General features: G+C 39.6%; 1 pseudogene; it reads right to left on the bottom strand.

The window, feature by feature from the left end:
* Positions 1-1,619: 1,619 nt before the first annotated feature.
* On the bottom strand, positions 1,620-26,538 carry LOC110288616 (C-type lectin domain family 7 member A-like; annotated as a pseudogene).

The raw sequence follows: 26,538 nt of genomic DNA, 5'->3' as shown, positions 1-26,538 counted from the left end.
CTAACTCTGAAACCTACCTGCCTCTGCCTCCCCAGTGCTGGGATTAAAGGCGTGCTCCACCACATCTGGCTATATTGATGTTTAAAATGTGACAAACAAAGTATTGGTGATTTTTTTGAGAATGTTAAAGGCATGGCCATTGTGAATTATAGTTATTAAATATCTACTAAAACACCAAATATTGGCATAGTAATTATATTGGCAGAAGTTTACCATGAAGACATTCCCCATTCTACATAAAACTGTGTAAATTTTAACTCAGTCCCAGTTCTATGTTATTGTAAATTCTAGAAGAAGACTAAATATCCATTGTAATAAGAATAGTGCATTTTGACACATCTCTTAGTAGCATAATGTTTATAGATGCTTCCAAAAAGTCAATATCTCCCTATATCCTACAAGAAACAGTCTGCAATGCCTAAATACTGAATAGCAAAATTGAAGTTGGGGGTCACTTCAATCCAAGCATTGAGGAGTCTGGGTGGTGGTGGTGAGGGGACTGCCAATTTCAAGTTAGTCTGTTCTACATGAGTTCTAGGCTATCTAAAGCTACATAATGAAAGAACAAACAAACAAACAAACAAACAAACAAACCTAGACTACACTTTATGCATTTGTAGTACTTTCTTTACAAGTGATGGATATCCACATAAAAGCCCAGAAATGATATCTAAAATTTAGTTTGAATTTGAATTTGACAAGAGGAAAGGAGATCTAACAAGCAAAAATAAGTGTTTCCTTTTGTATTTTTAATTTATTTTTTCCATTGGATATTTTATGGATATACATTTCAAATGTTATCCCATTTCCCACTTTCCCTTTGGAAACCCCCTATCGTATCTCCCCTACTTTTATGAGGATGCTCCCCCTCCCACCTACCCATTCCCAATTCAGGGCCCTGGCATTCCCCTACACTGGAACATCAAGCCTTCATGGGACCAAGGGCTTCTCTGCCAGACAATGCCATCCTCTCCTACATAGCCAGATGGAGCCATGGGTTCCTCCATGTGTATTCTTTGGTTGGTCATTTAGTCCCTGGGAGCTTGGGGGTGGGTGAAGGGTCTGGTTGCTTGATATTGTTGCAATCCTCTTCAGCTCCTTCAATCCTTTCTCTAACTCCTTCATTGTGTGTGTCAGCATTCCTGGGGAGACCAGGTCTCTCTAGGCAGGATTTGGGTACAGAGGGCTGTAGGACAGCCTTAGCTACAGGGTATAGATGGAGACAGGAAGACTTTCTTTTGTATTTCAAACAATATAAATAAAATGCTCACACTGAATTAAAATTTCCTAGATTAAGAGAAATAAATGTATTGTTTTTCACCAAAATAAGTGTTTCATGCTTTTCCATTTACTGATACTTGCCACCCACACACTCACACACACACACACACACACATATATATATATATATATATATATATATATATATATATATATATATATATATATATATATTTATACATATACTTCTTGAATTTGTTTCATTTACTATCTTAAAATCTGTGCTTTGCCCTTGCTTCAGGATAATAAGGCTTCATAAGTTATGTAGTTTATAGACTTGGATGAATTTTATTTTACTAATAGCCACTAAGGAATAAAAAAAAAAAGTAAAACTGCTTTTACCAATTCTCTTAAGTCATTGGACAGGTAAAATTCTTTTTACAAATGTAGTGGAAATATCTACGACATGGAGCAAGGTTGAGATGTCTTGGCTTGATATATCCACATTCTGCATCTGCTACATGTGTTGCTGTGTGAAAATCCCTGTGTCAAACAAGAAAGGAAGAAAGAAGGAAAGAAAGAAGGAAAGAAAGAAAGAGAAAAGGAAAAGAAAAAGAAAGGTTATTTTAGAAATATCACTCATTAGGCATAATTTTATTCTCACAACCTAAAAACATAAATATTTGTTTATTTCAGTGGACACTACAACCCTCTGATGATAGGTGATGATGGCTGATAAATGGTAATAACTACTATAGGGATTTAGTGTCTTTTTTCTTAATAGAAAGTTAGAGATGACTCTGGACTGCCCTTCAGAGGGCCTGTTTCAATTCCCAACACCCACATGATTTCTCACAGTGATCTGTAAGTTCAGTTTTAGAGAACTTAATGCCCTCTTCTATATCAGGCAGTCACATGGTGCACAGACATGTGTGAACCATGCATGGGCATTTACAAATGATAATAAAATAAAAAATAGAAAAACTAAAGGTGCATGGAAAAAAATTCTTCTTTGTTCATTGTAGAGGAATTTTAATCCAGCAACATGGGTGTTGTGGAAAGGGACCACATCCAAAGACCTTCTATGTCTGTGCAATCCATTGGAAAAATACAACTTTAATCCCTGGGACTGGAATACAAACATGCCCTTATTACAGATATTAATGCAAAACAACAAAAAAAAAGATAGTGTGTTTAAGAAAGTAGTCTTGTTTTAAAATTATGTCTATTTGAGGAGCAGAGAAAGTGATGAATCAGAGAATCTATCATATAAAATATGACAGAATGAGTCACAGATAAGTTATAGCCAACTCACATGAGAAGAGCACAACAAAGAGAGGCACTTAAGAGGAGAGAGAGAGAGAGGGATAGAGAGAGAAAGAGAGAGAGAGAGAGAGAGAGAGAGAGAGAGAGAGAGAGAGAGAGAGAGAGAGAGAGAGAGAGAGAGAGAGAGAGGGAATGTATCACAGTTTCATATAGATAGATTTCAGAGAAAACAAAAGAGAGACAGTTGAAGACAGATTAAGCTCTAGAATAAGTAGGAACCAAAAGATTGGAACATATTGCCAAAGCCAAAGTTAGTATAAAGCCAAGTGGAGCAATTCATTCAGAAGCCAAGAAATGCTGGATTGAATCAGTCAGCTTGGAAAAGTAAGATTGTAGATTCTAGAAGCTTCCACGTCTGGGTCTAGGGATATTTAGAACAGAGAAAGAAATGAAACGCTCTGGGCTCAGCACAAGCCATATGCTTCCACATCTTGAGTATGGCTCTCATCTCATCCCCTCATATGAGGAAATAAAAGTGACATGCACAAGTCTTTTTAATTCGACCTTAATATTGCATAAGTATCTAAATATAGTAATAGTGAACTAAAGGTAGCCTAAAGCTCTTCCCTGAGGCTATTAAATATAAATCAGCTATTAATTAAGTATCTGAAATAATAACTTACAAATCTGAAGAAAGTTTTGCATCCTTATGGTGTACCCACTGGAACTGGCTTCCTTTTTTACGTAATCCAACCCAATAGCTGTAATTCAATTGTGACTGAATAAAGTTCTGTGAGAAAATTAGAATTTTAGTATTCTTAGTAATACCATTAATATCATCATAGATATCATACATCAGGTTCAAAGTCCAGCTACACTAAGTTTAGAATTTCTCAATATAAAAAGATATTTTAGAAACTAATAAAAGAAGCCTCAGATTTGGAGATCCTTGTAGTTATTTAAAGGACAATTAATATTTGTATGTCAGCATGAAGAAATTTGTTCAATAGGAAAAAATGTGGAAAAAAAAAACAAGAAACTGTACTTGCTATGTTGCACGCATATCTAGGTCAGTAAACACAGGCATGCCTATGGCAATCAAGGGAGTCAAGTTAAAGTTTTAACATTATGTTTTCCAATTAATTACTTCAAGTGAGATAGAATAACAGGAGAAGTTCAGTGGTTGGTATGATCAGAGGAATATACTACTAATGTTATTGATATTACATTGAAGAGTACTGGGACATTATTTTAAAAAAATATATACCCTATTATGTAATATTTCTACTTCCACAGTTATGTTAGACAAAGAGAAGACATAGAACAGTATTGCACAGAAGGTAAGTTTGAGAATATTGACATAAAAGCAAATTACTGTGACTAGATAAATGTATTGTTTCCCTAATTGCTTCTTGACTGTGTCAATAAAGACAGCTGAATATAATTGCTCAATGAAGCTAAAAAGGTGGTATTTCCAAGTTTCAAGAAGAAGAGGGGGGATGAAAAGGAGAAGGACTTTTTGACCAGCCGTTGGAGGGAGAAGCATGAACACCAACGTAAGGCCTGGGGACAGTGAGAATAAGTAGCAACCTCCACCACTCTGCAGAATTCTGATACAGGATAGCTGATAAGTTTAGGGCAAACGATTCTATGTCCAGCAATTGTGTTATTGTGTTAAAACTGCCTCATGTTTTCCATGTGCGGCAATAAGATAGACAGGAGGAAAAAGGAGAAGCCAGAGCAGTCTTTGGTGGCTTGGTAGAGCTTGTCACAGGGGTTGAGGGAATGATCTCAGTTCCTGGTCAGGGAACCATCTGGCCATTAATTTTGTTGCTAAGAGTGATATACTTTTATTTGTTTTCCTCTCTTATTTATTTTCCTCTCTGAGCACCTCTCTCTCTCTCTCTCTCTCTCTCTCTCTCTCTCTCTCTCTCTCTCTCTCTCTCTCTCTCTCTCTCTCTCTCAGAGAAAGAGAGTGTACATATTCCAGAGTCTCTGTTATCTTGCAGTATAATTAATGTTTACAAGAAAAATTTTGCAATACATGAAAAATGCATGGACATCATAGAAACATATTAAAGTATATATTTTATAACTCTAAAACCACATAAGTTTTATGACCATATTTTTTAACATTTACATACATCTTATAGGTATAAAATGCAGATGTACACCTCACATCAATTGTGTAAGACATTTCCTCCTCTCTAGGCTGATCAGGACCCCATCTCTTTTCCCTGGGACTTTGATGACTATGGTGCCACTGAATAGGGCCTACTCCTTCCTCCTTCTTAGGCCATCTAATATTATTTTCCTTTCCTCAGGCCTTACCACTATATTACCATGAGGTAATACTTGTTTCGGTCCTGTCAGAAGGCCTCAGTGCTCCTTGCTCGCTTCCCAGAAACTTAACACCTGTGTCCAGGAAAAGCCTTCTCCTTTCTCTTTAGAGTCAAAACTTAACTTGCTTATGACAAGACACCATGTTTTTACTTCTGTCTATTAGGACCATGTTTTCTCCACTCTAGGCTATCAAAAAACCTGCTTTCCTTCACAAGGTCTATGAGAGAAACAAACCACAGGCTCCTCAGGCAATGTCTAGTCTAACAAGTTTTTCTCTAAAACCCACAATAAGAAATGATAAAATGCATCACGTTCAGCTTCTCGAGAGATGGCTTAGCAGTTAAGAGTAGTTGTTGCTATTTGCAGAGGATTTGTGTTTGATTCCAAGCACATGCATTTGGTGACTCATATCAACCTCTAAGTGTAGGTACAGGAAACTGGACACCCATTACTGGCCAATCTTGAGACCCGTGCAATGATAAACAGCCAACTCCTGACACTATTCATGATATTCTGCTATACTTGTAGACAGGAGCCTAGAATAACTGTCATTTGAGAGGCTTCACTCAAGATGCAAGAGATCTGCAGCCAAACATTAGGCAGAACCCAAGGACTTTTATTGAAGAGGGGGAATAAGGACTGAAGGAAACAAAAATATCAAGGTCACTTCTAGAAAACCTGCAGAATCAGCTAACCTGGGTCCATAGGTCTCCTCAGAGAAGGAATTATGAACCAGAGAACATGAATGTTTCAGGCCTAGGCCCTATACACATATGAAATAGATTTGCAGCTTGGTCTTCATGTGGGACCTCGAACAGTAGGAGCAGGGTCCCTTTTCCCTAATTGTGTTGCCTTGTTTTGCTCAATAGTAGACGGTGTGCCGAGTCCTACTGCACGTTGATAGGCAGGTTGATATGCATGAGAGACCTCCATTTCTCTTAGAGTGGTGGGGAGAGGAAAGAGAGGACTGGGAGCAATGGAGAGAGAAGAAGCTGCAATTAGGATGTAAAATAAATAAAGAAATAAAAAAAAGCAAAGCTGGCTGTAATTGCAATGGGACATAACTCGATATTCAAACAATAATTACTAAAATAAATGAATTTTAATAAAATAGTTACGTTAATAACCATGGTGTTATATATATATATAATATATATATATATTTATATGCCATAGGACATGTAGAAACATTTCTAAAAGTAAACATAAAATTGGGATGTAGTGCATAACTTGAATTGTTGGAAATAAATCTACAGAATCACCTAGAGTGACCCTTTCATTCATAATCTTTGGACCTAATAACAAGTGTCACATTTGCATACAAAGAACAATAAAAATTCTTGTCATCCTGAGCTACAAGTAAATTAAAAAAAATATTTCTAGGTGATGATTCTACCTTGTAGTTTTTGTCGTTATTTTAAATCCCATTTTTCCTATGTTCAATGACAGAGATCATGTTTCACCCTGGAAGCACATTTTTTTCCACATTCTGATGGCAAATGAAGAGAACTCAAAAATAGTTGCCTTTTTGGACCACTTGAATCATCAAAGTTAGCTTTTCTGAGTAGCTTTCGTTAATGATAAATGATCTGCTCTATAAAAACTGAAAGGGCAAAACAAATAAAAAGGCAGAGAATTGCCCCTTGATCCTCACACTAGGGCTATTTCTTGTGATATAAAATCATCCTCTGGGGTATTTTTTTAAATATCTGTGCTCATCTCTCTTTCAGATAAGTCTGTACCAACATATGCAAGGGATTCTGTTAAGCAGCAGAGAAAGGCATAGGAACAAAGATTATTATCATTGCATAACCACACTTCTTGTAAAACACACATGCAACACTGCACACACCTGCTCCTCTCTGCTGTCAATCTTAGCGAGATGAGAACCCAGGACTTTGCAGGATGCCTCACTCTCATCCCATGTCTTTTCTGCTTCTGAAAAGTAGTAACACTTTTCTCCACAGCAAGACCATCCCCCTTGACACGTACAGCAGCCTTTTCCTTAAAATAAAAGCAAGCAACCATTATCCACAGACTCATTTAAAGACATGGATATTTAGTGTTTCATTGTTTGCTCCTTAATCACCTCCACAGAGAAATTGTGTTCACTGAGCATACCTCTTCTTCCAAATTGGGAATAAAACACCCATGGAAGGAGTTACAGAGACAAAATTTGGAGCTGTGACGAAAGGATAAACCATCTAGAGACTGCCATATCCATGGATCCATCCCACAATCAGCCTCCAAACACTGACACCATTGCATACACTATCAAGATTTTGCTGAAAGGACCCTGATATAGCTGTCTCTTGTGAGATGATGTTGGGGCCTAGCAAAAACAGAAGTGGATGCTCACAGTCAGCTATTGGATGGATCACAGGGCCCCCAATGGAGGAGCTAGAGAAAGTACCCAAGGAGCTATAGGGATCTGCAACCCTATAGGTGGAACAACAATATGAACTAACCAGTACCCCCGGAGCTAGTGTCTCTAGCTGCATATGTATCAAAAGATGGCCTAGTTGGCCATCAGTGGAAAGAGAGGCCCATTGGTTGTACAAACTTTATATGCCTCAGTACAGGGGAACGCCAGAGCCAAGACGTTGGAGTGGGTGGGTAGGGGAGTTGGGGGGAAGGTATGGGGCCCTTTTGGATAGCATTGGAAATGTAAATGAGGAAAATTCCTAATAAAATATTAAAAAAAAGAATATTGTGGATACAGAAATTGTCTCTGAGACATATGAGGACTTTGTTATGGTTTCACTGATAAATCTTACTTTCTCAAGGAGAAAGAGCTTTAAGCATTTCTATCTGCATGAAGAGACCCATCCAAGTGAATAATGTAGGTGACAGTGAGCTGAAGGGCTCTACATTAGGTGAATGCACCCATAATATACATGCCCAGTGAAGAATAGTGAGAATGATCAAGAAAATCATTGTGAAAACCAATAGCAACTTCTTCAGTGAAAGCAATGTTTTAGTTTATTGTAACAAAAAAGATGGATTCAATAAGGAAAAGTAAATAAAACTCAAGCCCTGCCAATGTTCATGTTTAAGTTTGAAGATCACAACTTGAAAGGGAACAGAAATGTAAATGCCATTCGAAGTATGCCACTTTTCAGTTCAATTCTAATACATACCTGCAGTACGTAGTAAACCTGAAGAATGTACTACTTCCATTGAGGAGACAGCACTTTCATTTGTATTTTTCTCACATTGAATTTTGAATTTTGAAGTAGCCTGAAAAACTAAGTCCATACTGTGAGATTAGAAACACAAATGGTGATAACTGACCATTTTGTAATAATTATTTGTGATTATAAATAGTAGATGGCATTAAAAGTACAGCAAGAAAAATGCCAAATAATTTAAAGTGCTAGAATATAAAACAGATTTTGAACTACAACTGCTACTTGCAACACTTTACTTTTAAAGTATTTATAACTTATTAATAAAACAAAGGTCAACTGAACAGAAAAATGTGTAAACTATTATTATTCCCTCTAGTTTATTATTCCATTTAATGTTTACATGTGTAATTTAATGGATCTGATTTTATATTAAATTTAAAATGGACTCAATGGAAAGAAATAGAGAAAGTTATGCAGATACTTCTAATATGCACAAGAAAACAAAACTTTTCTGTAGGAAATCACAATCTTGGGGATTTTGAGATAGCTCAGTGATTAAAGATGTATAGTATTCTCATCAATGAAATAATTTTGCTTACCATTACTCACAACAGATAGCTCACAACTGACTGAAACTCCAGATTTAGCATCTCTGAGGCTCTTTGTTGACCTCCAGAGACTACACTCATTTGCATGCATTTATACATACACATATACATATACACATAATTAAAAAATAAGGATATTAATAAAGAATGAATCAAAATGTCATCAAAGTCTCTCCAGGATTTTTCACACAGCAGTTTTCTCAGTTATAATTCTTTTCTTTCCATAGTTATCCAGGAAAATGTATTGACTGATATTTCCTGTATATAGGGTGCTCATGACTGCTCCATGAACTTTTCTTTGTTCACTTAGTTGTATTGAGATTTTTCTCTTAAAGGCATAGACGTGCCAGATAGCACCTTAATCATTTCTTGTATCTATTTACATATTTCCCCTGACTCAGCTTACAGCTACTTTTAGAGTCTAATATTTCTTAAAATTCCTCTTACTTTGTTACTTTAATCACATGATCTTATAAAGATGTATCATGATATACAAAAATCTGGTCACTTTTTAAATTTCACATTATCATGCTAATGTTCATCTGCATTGTTACATATCCCTGTAGTTTATTTTTTGAATATTGCAAAAATTCCATTTTCCAATCCATTCAATAGACCATGTAAATCAACACACTTTGAGCACTTGCTAAACCATAGCTTAAATAATACATTTTTTCATTTTCACTGATTTTAACCTTAACCCATTTTGCTCGTTACAATCTGGTTTGTTTCATAACATGGTTCTACCAAATCTATACCAGCAAGAAGCATTAGTAGTTGTAGTTTTCCTCTTGATCAAAGTCCCATTTGTGTAGACGGTGAGATTTTTTCCACCATTTGCTATCCTCAGCATGTTCTACCTGATGCTAGATAGCTTCATTTCCAACTAGTCAAGTCTTAATGTTTTCCACCATTTACTGCTCTTTTCTTTTCTTGTTCATTGTTCCTAAGGATCCTCATCCTGACCCACGAACTTCTAATATGGCACCACAGTTCCCATTGGTTTTGAATTTTTTTTTTCATGATCTGCCTTCCATCTCATTTTATTATGGTTTCATGAATTTACTGTACATGAATTTGCTGAACACACATCAACACAATTAATATTTCTAATCTAGATATTTATTTTAATCTCATGTGTGTGTTGATGCTCTGAACCTATTGACAACAGCTTACTGTAAAGAATTAACTCAAACCTAAGATTTGTGTTTATGTTCATTAATGTGTCATATGCTCCTGAATCTTTAATCTTTGCCATTACTCTCTCTCTCTCTGTCTCTCTCTCTGTCTCTGTCTCTCTCTCTCTCGATAGATGTCACATCATAGGTTAGTGTTCTCATGTTTTCTCTAACATTTAATACTTTGCCTGCACAGATACATAAGCCTGACATGAAGCAAAGTCACTGATTCCAACTTGTCCCTCCCTTACTTGACCAAGTATACTCTATTCGCTCTGTAGCTCACCCATTCCTCCTATATTTCCCTGTATGACTTAATAATTCTATCATGATGTTAGAGTATACAACCATGGTCATTGAATTTGTCTCCTGAAACAGTTTCCTTCACATCCCCAATCATTTCCAGTCTACTGAGCCTGCCCATTCCTAAGGCCTTATCAGCCCATGTAACTTCTTATTTCATTTGGCTTCCAGATGAATTCTAAAGTTCCTTGTCCTGGTGCAAACAACCCTTGATAAGCAATTTGAATATCCAAGATTACGTTTAACTTATTCTTCCACTACCCTGGTACTATCTATGAGTCTCTAAATTTGTTCCGTTTTTGTGCAGCTCACTCAACTTAGATGGGTTTTCTCTGTCAGTATCCTAATTCTTGTTTCTTATTTAACGTACATTACTGTCTTCAGCAGGAAGCTTTCTTAACATTGAGATGCTACAAGCCACTCACATAAAATCTCTTTATGCCCTTATAATTGCAATCATTTCATTTTAAAAAATGATTGGTGATACACATAGTTTTTGACTCAGGAGAGATAAACAAAGTTGTTTATTAAATGTATAAACCAAATACTTTATAGCAAAATGTTTTTAAACAAATAGGAAAAGAATACTTAAAGGAATTAAAGAGTACAATTTTTAAAATTGATTAGAGCCAGATGTATTGCTATAGCCCTTTAATCTCTTCACTGGGAGACAAAGATAAGAGGATGAGAAGTTAATAAAAATCTTCAGCCAGGCAAGAAAAGTTAGCTTTTATTCCTAGCACTGGGGGATAGAAGGGGCTGAAGGCAAGTGGATCTCAGTGAGTTCCAAGCTAGCCAGGGCCACCAGAAAGGATCCTGTTTAAACAACAAAACCAACTAAATAAGCAATTAAACTAACTGATTAGAGATGTATCAGAATCAATAAATGGTGTTGTGCTCATGGAGCAAAGAGTTTAGTCTGCCTTGTGGTTCCAGTGGTTCTGCAGGAAGCTGAGAACTTGAAGTGCACATGCATATCAAGTTTTACTAAATGACTTGCTCACTTTCCCTACAGCATATATCCTGCTTAATGAAGTCTTTTGTTAAGCATTTGAAGGACTTTTACAACTTTAATTATTTAATCTATTTTATGTGTGTGAGTGAATTGCCAGAATATATGTATGTACACCATGTCCATTAAGAGTCCTTGGATGCCAGAAGTTAAATCCCCCTGAAATCAGAGTTCTAGATATTTGTGAGTCACCATGTGTGTGCTATGAACTGAACCAAGGTCCTGCTATAGCTGTGTTCTTAACTACTGCAAGAAATGCAAGATCAAGTTCTCCTAACCACAGAGCCATCTCTCCAGTCTCTTGTGTGGCTCTTGAGTGACTGGAAGTCAATATAAAAAAATACCCAGCCTTCCGGTCCACTCCAGCACCAGGGTTTCTGGCCCATAGAGTCTCCTGACACCGGCAAGGACCCACACAGGATCCCCCATGGGATCCTAGGACCTCTGGTGAGTGGAACACAGCATCTGCTCCAATCCAATCTCACAGGAACTGAGACTACATTAATTAAGGAAGCAGATAACCTGGACTGATCAGGGGCACAAGTCCCTTCCAATGCACTCCAGCACCAGGGTTCCTTGCCCGCTGAATTTCTGGACACCCGCAAGGACCCACACAAGACCCTCCATGGGATCCTAAGACCTCTGGTGAGTGGAACACAACTTCTGCCAGGAGGCAGGTTTGAACACCAGATATCTGGGGACCTTCCCTGCAAGACGAGAGCTTGCCTGCAGAGAGTATTCTAACCACTGAAACTAAGGAGAGAGCTAGTCTCCCAGAACTGCTGATAGAGGCTAACATAATCACCTGAGGAACAAGCTCTAACCAGAGACAACTATAAAAACTAGTTCCAGAGATTATCAGATGGTGAAAGGCAAACATAAGAATCCTACTAACAGAAATCAAGACCACTCACCATGATCAGAATGCAGCACTCCTGCCCCAACTAGTCCTGGGCATCCCAACACAACCGAAAAGCTAGAACAGGATTTTAAAAGCATATCTCATGATGATGGTAGAGGACATCAAGAAGGACTTTAATAACTCACTTAAAGAAATACAGGAGAACACAGCTTAACAGGTAGAAGACCTTAAAGATGAAACACAAAAATCCCTTAAAGAATTGCAGGAAAACACGACCAAACAGGTGATGGAATTGAATAAAACCATCCAAGACCTAAAAAGGGAAGTAGACACAATAAAGAAAACCCAAAGTGAGGCAACACTGGAGATAGAAACCCTAGGAAAGAAATCTGGAACCATAGATGTGAGCATCAGCAACATAATAAAAGAGATGGAAGAGAGAATCTCAGGTGCAGAAGATTCCATAGAGAACATCTGCACAACAATCAAAGAAAATACAAAACGCAAAAAGATCCTAACTCAAAACATCCAGGAAATACAGGACACAATGAGAAGACCAAACTTACGGATAATAGGAGTTGATGAGACAGAAGATTTTCAACTTAAAGGGCCAGCAAATATCTTCAACAAAATTATAGAAGAAAACTTCCCAAACCTAAAGAATGACATGCCCATGAACATACAAGAAGCCTACAGAACTCCAAATAGACTGGACCAGAAAAGAAATTCCTCCCGACACATAATAATCAGAACAACAAATGCACTAAATAAAGATAGAATATTAAAAGCAGTAAGGGACAAAGGTCAAGTAACATATAAAAGCAGGCCGTTCAGAATTACACCAGACTTTTCACCAGAGACGATGAAAGCCAGAAGAGCCTGGACAGATGTAATACAGACACTAAGAGAACACAAATGCCATCCCAGGCTACTATACCTGGCCAAACTTTCAATTACCATAGATGGAGAAACCAAAGTATTCCAGGACAAAACCAAATTCACACATTATCTTTCCACGAATCCAGCCCTTCAAAGGATAATAACAGAAAAAACAAAACAAAACAAACAAACAACAACAACAACCACAAAAATACAAGGACAGAAATCACACCCTAGAGAAAGCAAGAAAGTAATCCCTCAACAAACCAAAAAGATGACAGCCACAAGAACAGAATGTCAACTCTAACAACAAAAGTAAAAGGAAACAACACGTACTTTTCCTTCATGTCTCTTAATATCAATGTACTCATTTCCTCAATAAGAAGACATAGACTAACAGACTGGCTACACAAACAGGACCCACCATTCTGCTGCTTACAGGAAACCCATCTCAGGGAAGAAGACAGACACTACCTCAGAGTGAAAGGCTGGAAAACAATTTTCCAAGCAAATGGTCTGAAGAAACAAGCTTGAGTAATTATTCTAATATTGAATAAAATCGACTTCCAACCCAAAGTTATCAAAAAAGACAAGGAGGGACACTTCATACTCATCAAAGGTAAAATCCTCCATGAGGACCTCTCAATTCTGAATATCTATGCTCGAAATGCAAGGGCAGCCACATTCATTAAAGACACTTTAGTAAAGCTCAAAGCACACATTGCACCTCACACAATAATAGTGGGAGACTTCAACACACCACTTTCATCGATGGACAGATCGTGGAAACAGAAAGTAAACAGGGAAACAGTGAAACTAACAGAAGTTATGAAACAAATGGACTTAACTGATATCTACAGAACATTTTATCCTAAAACAAAAGGATATACCTTCTTCTCAGCACCTCACAGGACCTTCTCCAAAATTGACCATATAATTGGTCACAAAACAGGCCTCAACAGATACAAAAATATTGAAATTGTCCCATGCATCCTATCAGACCACCATGGACTAAGGCTGATCTTCAATAACAACATAAATAATGGTAAGCCAACTTTCACGTGGAAACGGAACAACACTCTTCTCAATGATAACTTGGTCAAGGAAGGAATAAAGAAAGAAATTAAAGACTTTTTTGAGTTTAATGAAAATGAAGCCACAACATACCCAAACCTAGGCGACACAATGAAAGCATTTCTAAGAGGGATACTCATAGCTCTGAGTGCCTCCAAAAAGAAACTGGAGAGAGCACACACTAGCAGCTTGACAACACATCTAAAATCTCTAGAAAAAAAGGAAGAAAATTCACCCAAGAGGAGTAGACAGAAGGAGATAATCAAACTCAGGGTTGGAATCAATCAAGTAGAAACAAGAATAACTATTCAAAGAATTAAGCAAACGAGGAGTTGGTTCTTTGAGAAAATCAACAGGATAGATAAACCCTTACTAGACTCACTAGAGGGCACAGGGACAACATCCTAATTAACAAAATCAGAAATGAAAAGGGAGACATAACAACAGAACCTGAAGAAATCCAAAACACCATCAGATCATTCTACAAAAGGCTGTACTCAACAAAACTGGAAAACCTGGATGAAATGGACAAATTTCTAGACAGATACCAGGTACCAAAGTTAAATCAGAATCGAGTTAACAATCTAAACAGTCCCATATCCCCTAAAGAAATAGAAGCAGTCATTAATAGTCTCCCAGCCAAAAAAAAAGCCCAGGACAAGATGGATTTAGTGCAGAGTTCTACCAGACCTTCAAAGAAGATCTAATTCCAGTTCTGCACAAACTATTCCACAAAATAGAAATAGAAGGAACTCTACCCAACTCATTCTATGAAGCCACAATTACTCTGATACATAAACCACAGAAAGATTCAACAAAGATAGAGAACTTCAGAAAAAATCCCTTATGAATATCAATGCAAAAATACTCAATAAAATTCTCACTAACTGAATCCAAGAACACATTAAAGCACTCATCCATCCTGAACAAGTAGGTTTTATTCCAGGGATGCAGGGATGTTTTAATATATGGAAATTCATCAACGTAACCCATTATATAAACAATCTCAAAGACAAAAACCACATGATCATGTCATTAGATGTGGAAAAAGTATTCGACAAGATCAACCACCCATTCATGATAAAAGTCTTGGAAAGATCAGGAATTCAAGGCCCATACCTAAACATGATAAAAGCAATCTACAGCAAACCAGTAGCCAACATCAAAGTAAATGGTGAGTAACTTGAAGCAATCCCACTAAAATCAGGGACTAGACAAGGCTGCCCACTTTCTCCCTACATATTCAACATAGTACTTGAAGTCCTAGCTAGAGCAATTCGACAACAAAAGGAGATCAAGGGGATAAAAATTGGAAAAGATGACAAATATCACTTTTTGCAGATGAGATGATAGTATATATATAAGTGACCCTAAAAATTGCACCAGTGTGGAGAGCCATGCCGTGAGCAATCGCCATTATAAGATGGCACTGGCTTCCACTGTGCCTAACTAGTAAACAAGCCTTGTGCGCAAGTGCGAGAGTAAATTCATGCCAGTCACTGCCCATCTCGGGGCATACTAATGAGGTGATGGCGAGCAACAAATCAGGTGCTGACACACCATACTGAGGGCTATATAAGCAGCACCATTTTTCGGGTTCGCGGTCTTCCCTCCTGAAGAAGCAATAAAGCTTGCTGCAGAAGAATCCGGTTGTCTGAGTGTGTTCTTGCTGGCCGGTGAGAATGATAGTTCGGAAACCCGGGAACTTCATACCATCACAGTAGCTAGGGAGAATCCCTGTTCGTGGGGTGGGTTCAGAATTGTGGGACACATAAGGCTCTGTAAGGTATGTTCGGTCTTGAAATTTCTCCAGTGTTAGAGGCCTTTTTGTATGTTTTCACGGGGCTCGTTCTTTTTCTTTTGATTGTGTACTGCTTCCACCACTGGAACTGCTGACTGGTTTTCAGTCGCGGCCAGGCACTTTTAGATAAAAGGACAGCAAGCAGTATGGGAACCTCCCACTCCGTGGTGACCGCCTTACAGTCGGTCTTGAGGGAGTGTGGCCTAAAAATCACCACTAAGACTATAGACGGTTTTGTTAAATATATAGATCGCGTAGCACCATGGTATGTGTGCTCAGGGTCATTAACTATCACCTCTTGGGAGAAACTGAAAGGAGATCTAGTTAGGGAACAGCAGAACAGCAAATTTAAAGCAGAGACCATGCCTTTCTTGAAACTGGTAAGATCGTGCTTAACAGACGAGGATTGTCAGCAAATGGTTGAGGTGGGGCAGAGGGTCCTGGAGGAGGTTCAAGACAGTCTATCAGAGACAGAGCGGGGAGAGAGGTTAAGAGTTGAGAGGAAACAAGGTGCACCTAAGAATAAAAGCCTTTCCATGGGCCTTGAGACCGAGGAAAAGAGAAATAAGGGAAAGAATGCCCTGGGAGAGCTTAGAAAAGGGGTTCGAAAGGGAGAGAAGAAGAGAGATCGAGCTGGGAAGTCACATAAGGGAAGAAGCCTCTATCCGCCATTAGACGAGTTCAAGGCACTAGCTGTTAGTAGCTCAGAATCAGATGAGGAACTTAGCCCCTCTGTGGAAACAGACTTAGAGGAAAAAGTGGCTCGGTATGAGGAAGAAAGATACCATCCAGATGAAGGACGAGCTAATCAGTCACAGAATAAGACAAAAGCAGCTAGAGACAACTGTCAGTTCGCTGCACAGTCTCTGGGCCCTCGACCTCTGGGTCCTAGTGCACCTCTGCCCTATGTGCAGAGGTATCAGTCACCTCAGCTCTATGTGCAGAGGTATCATTCAGACTCATTCATTCCAAAAGAGGAACAGAGAAAATTGCAGCAAGCATTCCCAGTCTTTGAAGGCGCCTATGGCAGATGCGTTTACACTCTGGTGGAGTATATACAGATTAAAGAGGTTGCTGAGTCAGTCCATAACTATGGAGTAAATGCCAATTTTACTATAGCACAAGTCGAAAGACTTGCTACTCTGGCAATGACTCCCAGGGATTGGATGACTGTAGTGAAAGCTGTAGCTCCTAACATGGGAATGTATCTAGAATGGAAAGCTTTGTGGCAAGACTCCTGCCAAGCACAGGCAAGGGCCAATGCTGCCATTGAAGGGGACCAAAGAACATGGACTTTTGAGTTACTTACAGGTCAGGGACAACACGCTAGTAACCAGACAAATTACCATTGGGGAGCGAACGCCCAGATCTCAGCTGCCGCCTTTAAGGCATGGAAGGCACTCTCTAGGAAGGGAGAGGCAAGTGGACATTTGACAAAGATTACTCAGGGTGCCCAGGAGTCGATCTTAGACCTTGAGGATAGAATGACAGAAGCGGCAGAAAGAATCTTTGGAGACCCAGAGGCAGCTATGCCTTTAATTGAACAGTTGGTCTATGAACAGGCTACGCAGGAATGCAGGGCTGCTATTACACCTAGAAAGAGCAAGGGATTGCAGGACTGGTTAAAGGTTTGCCGTGAGCTTAGAGGGCCGCTCACTAATGCTGGTTTGGCAGCTGCCATTCTACAAGGGCAAAAACGCCCTGACACGGCTGAGCTCAAACTCTGCTATAATTGTGGTAAACTGGGACACGTAAAAAAGGACTGTAGAGACCTTGTCAAAAGGAGAGCACCAGGACTGTGTACTAAGTGTGGGAAAGGATATCACTGGGCCAGAGATTGTCGCTCAGTCAAGGACATTCGAGGCAGGCCCCTGCAGCCAGGATTTCCTCAAGCAGTAGATAATGAGGCCATTCCAAAAAACCAGTACAGGGTCCCCAGGTCTCAGGGCCCGAAAACATATGGGACCCTGACAGGCAATGGGTGGACCCCACAGTCCGCAGGGCAACAGAAGGATCAGCTGGGTTGGAACTCCGTGCCACCACCCGATTCATTCTGATGCCCCAAATGGGGGTGCAGCCTGTTCCTACTGACTACAAAGGGCCTCTGCCATCCAGAAGTGTCAGCCTAATACTGGGCCTGGCCTCCCTTACCTTACAAGTCCTTATTGTTCACTCTGGAGTCATAAATCAAGATTATGAAGGAGAACATCAAGTTCTCTGTTCCTGTCCTCAGGGTGTCTTTTTCTATTTCACAAGGGGATATAATAGCTCAGTTATTAATTTTGCCAAGCCTACATGGCTGTTTTCCTTCCTCTGGTGTCCCTCAAGTGCCAGAGGGATTGGTTCTACCGGAAATGATTCTGCTTACTTAATAATGCCTCTTGACTCCAAGCCATCCTTAGAATTAGTTATAGAAGGGAAACAATTTAAAGGGATTTTAGACACAGGAGCAGATAAAAGTATCATCTCTTCCCACTGGTGGCCAAAAGCCTGGCCCGTCACTCAGTGATCACATTCTTTGCAAGGGTTCAATCCTGCCCCACTGTTAGCTCCCATTCTTTGAGCTGGCAAGCACCTGAAGGTAAAATGGGACGTTTCACACCCTATGTTTTACCACTCCCAGTAAATCTCTGGGGGAGAGACATTTTACAGGCACTGGGAACGACCTTGACTAATGAATACTTGCCACAAGCTGTACATATGATGAAGAAAATGGGCTATAAAGAAGGAAGGGGATTAGGGAAAGGAGAGCAGGGTACACTTGAACCTATCCCTCAAGAAGGTAATAATGGGAGAAACGGTTTGGGTTTTTCCTAGGGGGTGTTGAGGGCTCCATGCCCATACCATGTCTTACAGAGGAAGCTGTATGGGTTTCTCAATGTCCTCTCTCCTCTGAAAAATTAGAAGCATCCACAAAACTGATTTCTGAACAGCTACGTCTGGGTCATTTACAGCACTCTACCTCACCCTGGAATACACCTATTTTCGTAATTAAGAAAAAATCTGGCAAATGGCGCTTATTACATGATCTTAGAGCAATTAATGCACAAATGCACTGTTTGGGCCAGTTCAGCAAGGGCTACCATTTCTTTCTGCCTTACCCAAAAATTGGGAAATTATAATTATAGATATTAAACATTGGTTTTTCTCTGTACCTTCATGCCCTCAAGATAGGCAAAGATTTGCATTTACCATCCCAGCCATTAATCATTTAGAGCCTGATCAAAAATACCAATGGAAGGTCCTACCTCAGGGGATGGCAAATAGCCCAACCATGTGTCAACTGTATGTGCAATTGGCACTTAAGTCAGTTAGAGAGCATTTTCCATCATTATTTGTAATACTTTATATGGATGACATTTTGATTTGCCATAAAAATTCAGTTATTGCAAGACACATACCCTATATTAATAAAAACGTTAGGGCAATGGGGATTGCAGGTGGCCTCCGAAAAGGTGCAAGTTGCTCGAATGGGAGCCTTCCTAGGGTCACTCATTTATCCTGACAAAATTGTTCCTCAAAAATTAGAGATTCGCAAAGATCAACTACATACCTTGAATGATTTCCAAAAATTGCTGGGAGATATTAATTGGCTAAGACCAGTTTTGAAAATCCCCTGAGTGGAATTAAAGCCCTTATTTGATATATTACAGGGAGATACCCACATCTCCTCCCACAGAACACTTACCCCAGCTGCATGTCAAGCTTTACAAACTGTAGAAAAGGCCTTACAAGATGCTCAATTACAACGCATTGATGAGTCGAAGTCATTTGAATGGTTCTTATTAAAAACTGCACAGTTACCAACAGGAGTCTTATGGCAAAATGGACCCTTACTGTGGGTCCACCCTAATGGCTCCCCTGCAAAAATCATTGAGTGGTATCCTAATGCAGTTGCTCAACTTGCACTTCGGGGGATAAAACAGCCGTTATTCATTTTGGGAAAGAACCTCATATGCTAATTGTGCCTTATACCTCTGCTCAAGTTCAAACCCTGGCAGCAACAACTAATGATTGGGCAGTCTTGGTTGCCTCCTATTCAGGACAAATTGATAATCATTATCCAAAATATCCAATTTTACAGTTTGCCTTAAGCCAAGCCATAGTCTTTCCAGTAATGACAGCGAAAAAACCCACTTGCAGATGGGGTGGTGGTATATACAAATGGATCCAAATCTGGCATAGGTGCATATGTAGTAAATTGCCAAGTAACATCTAAACAATATAATGAGACATCACTCCAGGTTGTAGAGTGTTTAATGGTACTGGAGGTCCTTGAAACTTTCCCGGGACTGCTCAATATTGTATCTGATTCCTTATATGTGGTTAATGCAGTTAATACACTTGAAGTTGATGGTTTAATTAGATCCTCTATCAAGCTTGTTCACATTTTTCAGCAAATTCAGTCAGCCCTGTTACATAGAAGACATCTTGTGTATATTACTCATGTCAGGGCTCATTCTGGCCTTCCTGGCCCCATGTCTCATGGAAATGACTTAGCAGACAAAGCCACTAGAATCATGGCTGCTGCTCTGTCCTCGCAGGCAGAGGCTGCAAGGGAGTTTCATAAAAACTTCCATGTGACGGCTGAAACTTTACACCACCGTTTCACTTTAACCAGGAAAGAAGCTCGTGACATTGTCACCCAATGTCAAAATTGTTGTCAGTTTTTGCCTACTCCTCATGTAGGGGTAAACCCCCAAGGCATCAGGCCATTACAGGTCTGGCAAATGGATGTCACTCATATTTCCTCCTTTGGAAGAAATCAATATTTACATGTTTCCATTGACACCTGCTCTGGTGTTATGTTTGCTACACCTTTAACAGGTGAGAAAGCCTCTCATGTTATACAGCACTGTTTAGAAGCTTGGAGTGCTTGGGGCAAGCCCACAATCCTTTAAACTGATAATTTACCAGGATATAACTTTACTAAATTTCAGCAATTTTGTCATCAAATGGATGTCACTCACCTGACTGGCCTTCCTTATAATCCTCAAGGACAAGGAATTGTGGAATGTGCCCACCGTACACTCAAGTCTTATTTTATAAAACAAAAGGGGGGGAGTTGATGACTCTCTGCCCTCAGTGCCAAGAGTAGCTGTATCTATGACACTCTTTACACTTAATTTTTTGAATCTTGATGAGCAAGGTCGCTCTGCAGCTGATCGACATAGCTCAGACCCTGATAGACCAAAAGAAATGGTCAAATGGAAGGATGTCTTAACTGGTCTGTGGAAAGGCCCGGATCCTATTTTGATAAGATCCAGGGGATCTGTCTGTGTTTTTCCACAGAGTGAAGACAACCCATTTTGGCTCCTGGAACGAATCACCCGCAAGATATTAATCAAGAATGGTGTGGAAGATGCTGACCTCCGAGGACTGCTCCTGATGCTGACAATGCTGAACTTGTCTCAGGTTCCTAGTATGATGGGCGAACAGAGATGGGCCATTCTCTTGGCTTTCCCTAAACCAATGCCAGTTCGCCATGATGCTATAGTTTTTCCAAAATTCTTCACTACTAATAAAAAACTGGACTTACCATATTTGCCATTTGACCCTTTACGGGTCCCATTAGGAGAAAATCGCTCCCTCCAAGAACAGGGTTCTCTATGTTGTCAATTATCACAAAAGGGTGACTGTATTCAGCTCAGTATCCATATGTTAGGATCATTTTTGGATAGTGGGACTGTAAATATCACCCAAACCCAAGGAAAAGGAACAATGATATTATTCATGTTACATGGTTTTGGTGGCAATCAACAGTCTGGCTAAATGGTACATTCCCATCTCCCAATTGGAATGAGACAGAGCATCCTCGTCAACCCAGGATTGCTCCTCATTGTGGTGGAGAGAATGTAGGGGAGTTGCCACCATGGTCAGACTGCCAGTCGTCTGTAGCCAGATAGATTGATGAGCACAAATATTTTACCTTCTCCCCAAATATGTTGTTTGGGCCTGAAGAAGACTTTGTAATGAGAACGGGCCTCTTCTTGCAGGACCGCAGAATGAGCCCTTATCGCAAATGGCTACTTTGTCGGATTAATGGAAGCTGTACAGATCTTAATCCCCTTGTTTTCTTAAAAGGAGGTGCTGTAGGAAAGGCCATTTACACTGGTCTTTCCAATTATACCCTGATTGGGGCATATGGACCAACAAAAAATATATAATTCAAACTGAAGAAATCTCTGGTTTAAATAAGACACAGATTAATCCAACCAGCTATATATCAACTCCAGTATGTGTCTATCCACCCTTTTTGTTTATTTTGCCTAATGATTCATTTGAAAGCTATGTAAATGATTCCTGTTGGATTTCTCAGTGTTGGGATGCAACAAAGGACACCCACACCGTGGTGGCCTGGATCCCACGTTGGATCCCTGTTCAGGTGGAAACACCCTCCACCTTATCCCTGTTTTGACAAAAAAGAGATTTTGGCATCACTGCTGCCGTGATCATAGCAATTTCAGCCAGTGCAGCTGCTGCTACACCTGCAGGGTACACTATGGCTAGTACGGTCCAATCAGGCACAAAATTAAATCATCTTTCAGTCGATCTGATTGATGCCATCAATGTCCAAACTTCTGCTAGTGCCCAGTTGAAGGGAGGGCTGATGATTTTGAATCAGCGCCTTGATTTGGTTGAGGAATAGATAGGCGTCCTATACCAGTTGGCCCAGTTGGGTTGTGAAAGAAAATTGGGTGCTCTGTGTATTACCAGTGTCCAATATGAAAATTTTACTCGTGCAGCTAATCTGTCTAGTCAGCTCTCCTTGTATCTTGCAGGAAATTGGTCCAAGGGGTTCGACGAGACTCTTGAGGCCATGAGGGTGGCAGTTTTAAGGATCAACTCAACGCGAGTGGACCTATCATTGACAGAGGGCCTCTCCTCCTGGATTTCATCTGTATTTTCTTATTTTAAGGAATGGGTGGGGGTAGGTTTATTTGGTACTACCATCTGCTGTGGACTTGTGTTCATGCTTTAGTTGGTTTGCAAGCTCAGAGCCCAACAAACACATGACAAGGTCGTGATAGCTCAAGCACTTGCTGTCATAGAGCAAAGGGCCTCCCCTGAAATTTGGCTATCTATGCTCAAGAATTAGTCGGCATTTGAGTTCTTCATTTTTTGGCTGGCCTCTTTGGTAGAGTTCGCCCTGGGTCATTTAGTAGTTACTGTCACATATCACTGTGGTATCCAGGGACGGGCAACTTTCCTCATGCACAGATCAACCTAAGACACGGGTTCCAGTGGCAATAGGGTTTCCCTATGACAGGAAAGGCTGTGACATTAGAGGAACGACCTAAGACAGGAGCCACAGGGGATGGACATAATTACACAGACCTAGTCCAGCCTCATTTTAATAAAACAAAAAGGGGGAGATGTGGAGAGCCGTGCTGTGAGCAATCACCATTATAAGATGGCGCTGGCTTCTACTGTGCCTAAGTAGTAAACAAGCCTTTTGCGCAAGTATGAGAGTGAATTCATGCCCAGTCACTGCCCATCTCAGGGCATAGTAATGAGGTGATGTGCGAGCAACAAATCAGGTGCTGACAGGCCACACTGAGGGCTATATAAACAGCACCATTTTCCCGGGTTCGGGGTCTTCCCTCCTGAAGAAGCAATAAAGTTGCTGCAGAAGAATCCGGTTGTCTGAGTGTGTTCTTGCCAGTGAGAACGATAGCTCGGGACACACCAGAGAACTCCTAAACCTGATGGACAGCTTCAGTGTGTAGCTGGACATAAAATTAACTCAAACAAGTCAATGGCCTTTTTCTACACAAAGAATAAACTGGCTGAGAAAGAAATTAGGGAAACAACACCCTTCTCAATAGTCACAAATAATATAAAATACCTTGGCGTGACTCTAAATAAGGAAGTGAAATATTTGTATGATAAGAACTTCAAGTCTCTGAAGAAAGAAATTAAAGAAGATCTCAGAAGATGAAAAGATTTCCCAACCTCATGGATTGCCAGGATCAACATTGTAAAAATGGCTATCTTGCCAAAAGCAATCTACAGATTCAATGCAATCACCATCAAAATTCTAACTCAATTCTTCAATGAATTAGAAAGAGCAATCTGCAAATTCATCTGGAATAACAAAAAACCTAGGATAACAAAAACTCTTCTCAAGGATAAAAGAACCTCTGGTGGAATCACCATGCCTGACCTAAAGCTTTACTACAGAGCAATTGTGATAAAAACTGCATAGTACTGGTATAGTGACAGACAAGTAGACTAATGGAATATAATTGAAGATCCAGAAATGAACCCACACACCTATGGTCACTTGATGTTTGACAAAGGAGCTAAAACTATCCAGTGGAAGAAAGACAGCATTTTCAACAAATGGTGCTGGCACAACTGGTTGTTATCATGTAGAAGAATGTGAATCGATCCATTCCTATCCTTCTACTAAGGTCAAATCTAAGTGGATCAATGGACTTCACATAAAACCAGAGGCACTGAAATTTATAGAGGAGAAAGAGGGTGAAACCCTCAAAGATATGGGCACAGGGGAAAAATTCCTGAATAGATCAGTAATGGCTTGTGCCTTAAGATAGAGAATTGACAAATGGGACTTCATGAAACTGCAAAGCTTGTGCAAGTCAAAAGACATGGTCAATAAGAAAAAAAGACCACCAACAGACTGGGAAAGTATCTTTACCTATCCTAAATCAGATAGGGGACTAATATCCAATATATATATAAAGAACTCAAGAGGGTAGAGTCCAGAAAATCAAATAACCCCATTTAAAATAGGGCTCAGAGCTAAACAAAGAATTCTCACCCGAGGAATACCGAATGGCAGAGAAGCACCTGAAAAAATGTTCAACATCATTAATCATCAGAGAACTGCAAATCAAAACAACCCTGAGATTCCATCTCACACCAGTCAGAATGGCTAAGATCAAAAATTCAGGTGACAGCAGATGCTGGCGAGGATGTGGAGGAAGAGGAATGCCCCTCCATTGTTGGTAGGATTGCAACTTGTACAACCACTCTGGAAAACAGTCTGGTGGTTCCTCAGAATATTGGACATAGTACTACCGGGGGATCCTGCAATACCTCTCCTGGGCATATATCCAGAAGATATTCCAACCAGTAAGAAGGACACATGCTCCACTATGTTCATTGCTTCCTTATTTATAATAGCCAGAAGCTGGAAAGAACCCAGATGCCCCTCAACAGAGGAATGGATACAGAAAATGTGGTACATTTACACAATGGAGTACTACTCAGCTATTAAAAAGAATGAATTTATGAAATTCCTTGGCAAATGGTTGGACCTGGAGGGCATCATCCTGAGTGAGGTAACACAATCACAAAAGAACTCAAATGATATAGACTCACTGATAAGTGGATATTAGCCCAGAAACTTAGTATACACGAGATATAAGATACAGTTTGCAAAACACAGGAAACTGAAGAACGAATATCAAAGGGTGGACACTTTGCCCCTTCTTAGAATTGGAAACAATCACCCATGGAAGGAGTTATAGAGACCAAGTTTGGAGCTGAGACAAAAGGATTGACCCTCTAGAGACTGCCATACAGGGATCCATCCCATAATTAGCCTTCAAACGATGATACCATTGCATACACAAGCAAGTGTTTGGTGAAAGGACCCTGATATAGCTGTCTCTTGTGAGACTAGGCTGGGGCCTAGCAAACATAAGTGGATGCTCACAGTCGGCTATTGGATGGATCACAAGGCTCCCAATGGAGGAGCTATAGAAAGTATCCAAGGAGCTAAAGAGATCTGCAACCCTGTAGGTGCAACAATATTATGAACTAACCAGTACCCCGGAGCTCTTGACTCTAGCTGCATATGTATCAAAAGATGGCCTAGTCGTCCATCACTGGAAAGAGAGGCCCACTGGACACGCAAACTTTATATGCCCCAGTACAGGGGAACGCCAGGGCCAAAAAATGGGAATGGGTGGATAGGGAAGTGGGGGGTAGGGTATAGGGGACTTTTGGGATATCATTGGAAATGTAATTGAGGAAAATACATAATAAAAAAAATACCCAAATTATAAACACAAAAGAAAGAACAATCTACCCAGTTTAAGAAGCACACTGAAATTTTACATTGAGACTTACATAAATTTTATATATATATATATATATATATATATATATATATATATATATATATTTCACATATACATATGCATTATACTTACTCATGATATTTCTGTGTAATTATAGCAGTATATTCTTTTATATATCATAAAAGCAGATACATGAGATGCCACTAAAATTTTTATCACCATCACATGTATCACCAATATCCATAATTGCTAGGATGTACACAGAATTTCAAAACCTACACCGGTTTAGCAGTTGTAATTCTGTATCTTATTTCATTGTTCCCATAAAATATTTATATATCATACTCACACTGATATCCAAAGACGGTGCTTGATATCAGAAGACAAAGACATAATGTTCCCAGGATCACAACAATTACTCGCCATGGATATTCTGCATGAGACCAACAGGCAGGATACATAACAAACAAGAAAACCTTGTAATTAGAGCAGAATAGATGTTTCTGAATGAGGTTTGTGATTTTATCTCCTCTCATTGGCTATTCACCCATAAAAATCTTTTTCAGTAAGAGAAAGAGACAGACATGTAACATCAAATACATATGAACATGATTAATATGAGTTCATCTTTTTCATATTTGATATTATGTTTTCTGCTCACACACAGACACACACACACACACACAGACACAGAGTCAGGTAGAAAAATATTACCTCTCTTTTTCTGAATGGACTGTTTTTTGTCCTTATTCTTCAGGGATAATTTCAGCTGTGCATATGTTGGTCTTTCCTCATTCATTTCTGA

Source organism: Mus caroli, unplaced genomic scaffold, assembly GCF_978045245.1.
Source record: "Mus caroli unplaced genomic scaffold, Mus_caroli_1 scaffold_7, whole genome shotgun sequence".
NCBI classification, from domain to species: Eukaryota; Metazoa; Chordata; class Mammalia; order Rodentia; family Muridae; genus Mus; species Mus caroli.
Note: the sequence above shows the minus strand (reverse complement) of the source record. Positions and strands in the feature narration are given on the sequence as shown.